We start from the raw sequence: 9,573 nt of genomic DNA on the forward strand, positions 1-9,573 counted from the left end.
ATCCCTACCACCTCCAAAAAAACTGGGGATAACGAAAAAGGGGGCGTTGCACCTCCCGTACGAATGAAATATTTCATAGTTTATATCTCTGAAAGCATTTAGGTTACCCCACTGAAATTTGGTGAGGGAGACCACTGAAATTTAGGCGTTATACGAGATTAAATATGAAATCATCAAAATTAACAATATAGCAAACAACACATATAATTTGAAGCGCAAGCTTAACACGCGGGAAAAAATTGACAGTGTAGACAACAAGTTATAAAATCGTCATTTAATCGGCCATCACTGTAAATATGTAAACAGAAAACAGCTGATGCATTTCATTGTAATCTTTATATTCGCAAAAAGCTTTTAGAAGTGCAATAAGCAATTAATTAAGTTCACTTTAAAAAGTCTAAAAAGTGGTAAGAGTGATTATATATGTGAAAAAATTATGATTCTAAAAAGAGTTAAAGTGTGATTTATACAAAAAAGTGTGGTGATACAACTTTCCAAATGATCTATTGAATGACAAGAGTGGGATCTTAAGTTAAAGGAAAATGTATTAAATTGCATTTAAACATTTATAGAATCATACTAGCTGTTGCAGGAGTCAATCTCACCAACTCATGTTTTACCCATGGCCAATTATACGTAGCTTGCTCCAGAGTTGGCACACCGAAAAACCTTTTTATTTATACTCCAAATAATATGACAAAAAATGTCGTATATCCGATCGTTTTAAATAATACGTAAATTCACTTAAAAAAACTTTAATTTGTTTTATTTACATTGGATATTTTTAATAGAAATGTGGGGTGAAACCCACGGGTATAAGCTAGTATTAAATAGAATAGAATAGAATTGTAGGAAAGCATATATGAGCAAGTTTCATGTTACGTATACGCCACGTACGCCCTAAATGGAGTGCAGGAGTAGCCACAGCGTGCAATGTTTAACTAATCGTCACGGAAAAAATGGAAAACAAATTCAGGCTAAGCATTTAAATTTTTAATCCCAGGATTGTGGTTTTTAAGCCAATTTCCCAAATCAGAGTTAAAAATTAGATACTAATTGGCCGTCAATGAAAGTTACTTAAGAAAGGGTACGAAAGGAAAATAAAAATGTCTAATGGATACAAATTAAAGGAGAGAAAAACCACAAGATAAAAAATTTCAGAACAAAATTTTTTAAACACTACATCATTTCAAAAATTATTAAAGGCTTAGGGACGCAAACTTTTTAGAATACACTTATTTGAATATATGTATTTAGGCTAAATAATTTACAGGAAAAATTCGCACAATTCCTGGGAAAATTTATTTTTTCATAAAAACGCTCCATCGAAACAAATCTGAAAGTTTTTGGAAAAACCTTTTTAGTGTACAAATGTTTAAAAGACAAAAATTATAAAGCAAAAGATTCCCGAAATTATTTTGAAAAATTATTTTACCTCATTTATTGTGCAAAACTTTTTGATAAATTTGTGTACATTCCATAGTTCTTTTTCTATTATACTGATATTTTATTGAAGAAAAATTTTAGACACTGCTAAAGAAAATATATTTTAAGTGAAAATATATTTAGAAGAAAAAGAACTGGAAATAATTTCATTTTTCATAAAGATGCTGCAATGAAAAAAATGCCGAATATTTTTTAAGGAAAAAGTTTTAGAAGGAAACAAATATATTGTAGTGATTTCTAGAAATTTGGAGAAAATTAGTTTTTTTCATAAAATACTCCAATGAGGAAAACCTCGAAATTGTTCAGAAAAAAATTTTGTTACATAAATTAAAAATAAAATAAAATAATGCAACAAAAAATTGTCGAAATTTTTATGTTCATATTTTGAAAAAATTTTAATTTAATCATTTTGGGAAACTGTTTGCTAAATTTGGTTAAATGTTTTTAGTTCTCCTTTTCCGTTTTTTTATTATTTTATTTTTTTTATAAAGATGTTTAATGGAAAAAGGCAAATAATAAAAATTAAGCGAAGGTTTCCTGTAGTTATTTTAAGAAATTTCTTTTTCCAATGATGAATTCTGAAAAAAAATTTTACCTCAGTTAAGTATTTGGAAAACTTTTTGATAAATTTGTTTATATTTTTAGTCCTTTTTTTAATTATTTGTATATCTTATTGAAGAAAAGCTTGCGGCATTGCTAAAGAAACTATATTTTAAGTGAAATTAATGAAAAAATGCTCTGAATATTTTTTAGGAAGAAGTTTTAAAAGGAAGCAAATATATTAAGCGAAAGTTTCCTCTAGTTATCTTGAGAAAATTAGTTTTTTCATAAAATGTTCCATTGAAAAAATCTGAAAATTAAAAAAAATAAAGTTTTTTATAAACTTAAAATAAAAATTGAATTTAGTTATTTTGGGAGACTATTTGATAAATTAAAAATAATAATTTAAGAAAAAACAACATTTTTAGAGAAAGTATAATTAGAGAAAAAGGAATGGAAGATCATAAAGATGCTTCATTGAAAAACATGCTGAATATTTGTTTAAGAAAAATTTGTAAAAAGAAACAAATATATTAAGCGAAAGTTTCCTGTAATTTTGAGGAAATTTGGTTTATTCATAAAATGTTACACTGAAAAAAATCTGAAAATTTTTGGAAAAACAAAATTTTTTAAATACATATCTTGAAAAAAGTTTGAATTCAATTATTTTGGGAAACGTTTGATAAATTTGGTTTTTTTGCTATTTGATTGAAGAAAAAATTTAGAAATTTTGAAAGAAACTACAATTTCAGCGAAAATACATATATACGGAAAACGGAATGGAAAAAATCTTTTTTCTTAAAGATGATCCAATGAAAAAAACGAAAACAATAAGCGAAGGATTTCTGTAATTATCTAAAAAAATTTCTTTTTTCCAATAAAAAAAATTCTGAAAATTTTTTATTAGGTATACGTACAAACGTTTAGTTCCTTTCTTTTGAGAAAAAATTTACTTCAATTTCCTTGGAAAGCTTTTTTAAAAAATTGCTTAAATATATAAGAATTTTTATTTGTTTTTTGTTTACGCAAATGGATTGAGGATAATATTTTGTTGTACACAAGCTTGAGAATTTTCTAAAGAAATCAATTTTAGGAGAAAATAATATTTCTAGATAAAAGAAATGGTAAAAGGGAAATATATTATGTAAAAGATGCACGAAATCCTGTTGAGAAAATTTATAATGCAATTATCTTGGGGCAGTCCTTAATAAATTTTAAATTTAAATAAATTTTATCACTAAAATTTTTTTCGCCACAAATGAATATGGTATGGATAAATAAAAATAATAAAAATTTTAAGTAAAAGATTCGCGTAAATATATTGAGAAAATTTATAATTCGATTAGTTTGACTGTCTCGAGTAAATTGATTTCATTTTGTGGTAAATTTTATCTGTTAAATTTTTTTTTGTAGAAAATTATATTTTGCCGAAAAAATTTCTATGTACAAAAATACATATTTGGTGATAAAATATTTTGGAAAAATTTTTTATTTTTGAAAGGCGAAAATTTTCAGAAAAAGGAAATAATTTTTAAAATATATATTTAGCATACAATTGTTTATAGAAAAATATGCACAATTTTGAAGAGACAGGAAAAGTTCCGCGAAATTATTTAAAAAAAAAAATAATACACTTAATAAAACTTTTTTTTTAACTTTCAAATAACTTTGTTCAATTTTATTTATTGATGTTATCTCGCTACGCAGATGGGTGGGATAATATATTTGAAAAAAAATTTTAGCAATTTTTAAAGAAAATACTCTTTTACTGAAAATTAGACGAAAAATTATTTGTGTCTAATATAAATATTTTTTAGCACAAAAAATTCATGCGAACAGTTATTTCAAAGTTTTTAGTAGGAAGTTTATTGTAAAATATTCTTTCTGGGAACTTTTTTTCTGGAAAATATTTGTCAGGCAAAAATTTAATTAAAAATTGTGCATACATAAGCCACTTTTTTTTGGAGAAAATATTCCCTGCATTCTAGGTCATATCAGCCTCTCTGGAGTCTTAAAAAGGAATGAATAGAGGCTGCTTCGGGGGAAGGAGAGAAGTTGTTTCCGCCGTGAAAATAACAGTCACCATTGCATATAAAAGAAAATCAGGGCTACGTATCGCTATGTGCAAATGTATATATCGATGAGTAGTGTTTGGAAAAAAATCGGAATACATCATTCAATCAAGTCTACAAATAGACAGCAGTAACTAATGCAAATAAAATGTTAACTTTTACATTGTCATTATGCATCAACGACTGCTGTGTGTCCACACTCTCTCATGGTCGTGAGCGCTTTCCGGCTGATAGTAAACTTACTGCATATCTGTAGAACTTACTTAGCTAACGCGTAACTTGTGGTCTACCGCACTTTGCTGTCATTGCCCGAAAGCGCAATATAAAATAGCAAATCAAACTCTGCGTGCTGTAGGCGCTCATGCTGAATGCACTCAATTGTGAAAAATTGCATGATTTCCTCTCAGCATTTCTGCTGCATTCAAGTGTGAAGGATAATAATATGTCAGCGCAGCTGTGGATGTAGCCACCAAATGCGCTTACGATGATGTCCTTCATTAGTGGAGATTCAGTTTTTGTTGTTATTTTTCTTACTGATTTTCCTTTTAATCTCCACTGAGATTGGCGACATTAGTTTATCTTCTACTTCGACGCTTTTCTTTTATTAGTTCATATTTTTTTTTTTTTTACTGACGAGAATTTAAAACTTTCGAATTGAAGAAAGTTTGGGAACTTGGAAAATCGTATGTTTAAGTTGGAAGAAGTGTAGCGAAGCGAGTAGATGAAGATAATGCGTGCCTAGTTACAACCAGCCATGGTAATGAGTTCTGAAAATTTATGAATAATTTCGCAAGACTTATTTTTAATTTCTTATGACACTTTAGGTCATTTTCTTGGAAAAGATTTAGCGTTAGATATCAGAAGTAAAAATGTAAGCAAAGCTGTTTGTAAATCTTAAATAGAAACAGTGAAACGTAAGAAAAAATTATAGCCTTAAATGCAAGAGACATGTTTCGATTTATGCAATAACTTTTCTAACTGTTAAAAAATTTCTGAAATATTAGAGTTTATCCCTTTATTTCTAGCTGTAAATGCATAAAAATTATGGTAGTTTGCTCGCTTATTGCTATAAATCACCTGTAAATGTACATATATACGAATCACTCATATCAAGCATGATCACACAGGGTTCATTTGCACTTGCATGCATTCGATCACTATTAACTATCAAATCAATTTCCATGACAAATTTTCTAACTGCCTTAAACTCTAAGCAAAATATAAATTGCGAAATATCTTAAAATTAATTTGAAAACTTAAAAATGTTAGTTAAGTCTTAGTAAAATGTAGCAATTTAGGCAGTCATCTAAGTACATTTATTAAAAGTAAATGAAATTGAAAAATTTAAAAGATAGGAGCACTTAATATACAGAAAATAACTGAAAAGAAATTTTTCGTAATGATGGTTACAAAAAATTCAATAAAATAGTAGATCAAAGCTTCATTATGCTAAAATTAAAGAAAAAAAACTTTTGCATAATTTATTGTTTTGCCTTTTTTTGAATATGTAAACAAATTGAGTTCACAAAAAAAAATTCTAAATAAATTACCAAAAACATATTTTTTATAAAATTTTTTATTCCAGAATTAAAATTTATTTACAAAGTTTTTTTAGTTTAAAAAAATTTATTTGTAATTTATTAAGCGTCATAAAGTTTTATATAAAAAATTATAGATTAAAATTTTGGATACAAAAATGTTAATAAACCTTTTTTAATGCTTTGAATATAGTTTTTGCGTTAGCAATAATTTAATTAACTTAAAACAGAGTTATTTTGTTTTGCATACAATAATTTCAATGTCAAAATTATCAAAATGTTAAATTTTTGTATATAATAAAAACATAAAAAGCAATAGTTAAATTTTTTACAATTTGTATTACAAAAACATTCTTTTTTTTAATTTTGATACTCAAAAATAAATTTTTGTTTGAAAAAATTTTAATAAAATATACATAGTATAAAAATAATGAACTGAAATTTTGCGTAATAGATAAAAAAAAAATTAAATTTTACCTAAAAATAAAATTATAATTTTTATTACAATTTTTATCTGAAAAGTAATATTTTTATTTCAAATTTTTGGTGCACGTTCTAACCCTTAAATTAATTTTTTTTTTTTTTAACTGTTATACAAATATTAAACTATTTAAGGTTTATTTAAAATAAACTTAAAAAAAATTAAAACAAATTTCTCACATAAAAAAAAAAACAGCTTAATACATATAAAAACATTTATTTAAACCTTTCTTTATACAATTTTTCTATTTCTTCATATTTTAAAATTAGGGTTGATTAAATTAAACTTTGGTTTTAAAAAAATTATGGGCTGAAATTGTGCGTAAAAAATATTTTAATAGTTTTAAATAAAACCTTAAAAAAAATTCGTTTGAATGTTTTTGTATGCAAAAGTCTAAAAAAATATCAAAAAAATGTTTGTATGCAAACGCATAAAAATAAAAATTCGAAAGCCAATTTTTTGTACAAAAAATTTTATAAGAAAGTAATATAAAAAGAAAATTATTTAAATCCATCTTTTACTATTTCCCTATTTTTTTGAAAACAATTTTTATTCAAGGTTATTTGTGCAAGTGTTAAATTTTCAAACAGTTAAATGAACTTAAACTTTTATATACAAATATTTAACTTAGTTACCAAGGATAAGTTAAAATAAACTTTTGACTGACATTTTGCACAAAAAATATTTAAAAACTTTAAACTAATATTTTCGTATGCAAAAGTTAGAAAAAAATTTACAACAAAATTTATTTATGCAATGGTACACATAATAAAAAAATTTTGGAAGTTTCCGCATAAAAAAATTAAAAATTAAGATAATATAAGAACCAGATATTTAAACACGTATTTTCTGATTTCTTAAAACTAATTGTTTTGAAGGTTATTTATGCAAGTGTTAAATTTTCAAACAGTTAAATGAAAAACTTTGGTTTAACATTTTGTTAAGTGAAATTATATTTAAAATACTTTTTATGTTTTAAAAAAAATTTTAATAAAAAAAATTAAATTTAGTGCAGTAAGATGTTGACTGCGTCAGAAAGTAGCCTTGCTAATAATAGTAATTATGAAAGTTAAGAAATCAAATTAGTTTTTGAAAACGAAGCTTATTCAAAAAAAGAAAACAATAACTTATGCAACTTTTACGTAGATCTGTTAAAGATATTTACAACATGAAAAACCTAGTCTCTTAGAGTAGCACTCTATGTAGAAAAATGCATAGAAAAACTAGTTCATAGCCAAACCCCGCCACAAAATCCAATATATTTCGAAACTATTTATGTAGAAATGCAGACTAAGCAAAAACATTTTTTATTTGTAAATTTCAACTAAATTTACGTCATTCTGTTTTATAATAACAATTATTTAGTCTTTTTGTATTCACTTTTTAAAATTCATTATCAAGATTTCCTTTTTACATATCGCATTTTAAAGGAGTTCAGTGAAAAAAAGCGGTGTAAACTCTGTCTGAAAATGAGTTTCAAAGTTGTCTCGATAAAACTGAGCAGATCGCTTTGTCCACCATCCTTCCCGTACACCCCCTCAGTTTTCGGGTTGTTCTTCGGCTCGCCCTTTGCCTTCTATAGACAGATGGCGAGAAAGTCATTTCGACAACGATCTTCTACCTTTGTTGATTTTCATCCCATATTTGCAGTCCATCAACGTCCTCATTTGCTGGTGGAGGTGGACTGTTCTATGCGACTATCGCCCTAACAGATGAGCCATCATCCATTTTGTTCGGGACCTGAATCAGAGGCTCTCTTTTTATTTTTGAATACGGTGCCTAAAAAACGGAAGAGCCTGAGACCAACCTGTACTTTTCTGAAAGAGTTTGATTCGCTGAATTTTAAACTGGCAACAAGCTTTTCATTTACATAATTTTTGTTCTATAGTCACCGATGCGAGCCTAAAATTATACTACAAATATTTAAGAGCTTATGTAGCGAAATACATATCGCTATCTAAAGGGGAAAAGGTGCTTGGTTTTTCAAAATTTAAATTTTGATGCAGAAGGGCAGATAATGCGAATCTATATCGATTTTTCGTATCTCCTGAATAATTTCAAAAAAAAATGTACTTGGGATCTTTTCACTTTTAGGTAGCAATATGCATCATCAAACTTTTAACATAAATTGACGATAACTCCGAACTTCCCTGTAATTATCTGGAAGTAGTCCCAAAATTGTTCTGAAACAGTCCTGGTTTTAAAAAATGCGTGAAGTCGAACAAGTCTTGGAGAGATTCCGAAACGTTGCTGAACTACACCCTGAATAGGCCTGAATCTGGCCCTACCTAGTCCCGAAATGGTCCTGAAATAGCCGTGAACTATCCCTAAATGGTCACGAAAGAGTCCTGAACGAGTTCCAAAATTGTCCTGAACTAGTGCGAGAATGGTACCGAGCTAAATGGGTCTGAAATAGATCCGAAATGGCAATGAACAGGTCGCCAAACCGTCCCGAAATTGTCTTGAAATAGTCGTGAACTTGTCCCCAAATGATCTCAAACGAGCCTTGAAACGGCCCGAAATGGTATCGTATTACTCCCAAAATTATCCCAAACTAGGCTCAAACGGCCCTGAAATACTCCTTAAATAGTGCCAAAATGATATGAACTTATCCCAAAATCTTCTTAAAATAGTCCTGAACTAGTTTAGAACTCGTTCCGAAAGGGTCCTTAAATACTCGCAAACTAAACCCGAAACGAACCCGAACTGGTGACGAAATAATCCTAAAATAATCCTTAACTAGTTACGAACTGGAACAAAACGATCCCAGATAACCCCAAAATAATCCCGAATTATTCCCGAGTTGGTGAGGTAGCCCTGAACTATGTAGTACAGAAAAGCATTCAATGATTTTCTGCTGGGTTTCATATGAAGCAGTTCCAAATTTTCTGCTGGGTTAGCACAAATTTTACCCATACTGAGAGTTAAGATGTTTATTGCACATTAAAAATGTTACGACGAACATAGTGAAAATCCATTTAAATATCTCCTTAACAGGGGTGATGGAGAAAATTGTATCTAGCCAACAAAAACCTTTGGAATAGTATAGTCTGGTCTCAGGGCCTGAAAAATATGGGTTCATGTTATCGAAGTAAATTTAATTCGTATGCAAATATTTCACTGAGCTCACTTATTTCTATAATATTTCACTCAATTTATTCACTCCCCTGCCTAAAGTACGTCTCCGCGAGCCCAAAATTTCCTAATTTTGGCACCATGGTGATATGTTTCTCAATTTTGTCAAAGAAAAATTTGTCAGCTAAAATTGTGTTCGAGTCTCAATTTGGCTGAGATTGAAAACAAAGTAAGATTTTTTCGTAGCAACTAGGAAGTTATATAACTTTGAATGATTTATAAAAAATTATTTATTTTGTAAAAAAATTTGATCGAAATTGGTCGTGAAATTGAATTTGTTGCCCAATTTGAAGCTCGTGGCAACGTACTTATAGCAAAAGTTTTTTAAGTATATTTATTTTTTTCAATACATCAAATGTAT

Source organism: Rhagoletis pomonella, unplaced genomic scaffold, assembly GCF_013731165.1.
Source record: "Rhagoletis pomonella isolate Grant_MI unplaced genomic scaffold, Rhpom_1.0 Rhpom_scaffold_00953, whole genome shotgun sequence".
Classification (NCBI taxonomy): Eukaryota; Metazoa; Arthropoda; class Insecta; order Diptera; family Tephritidae; genus Rhagoletis; species Rhagoletis pomonella.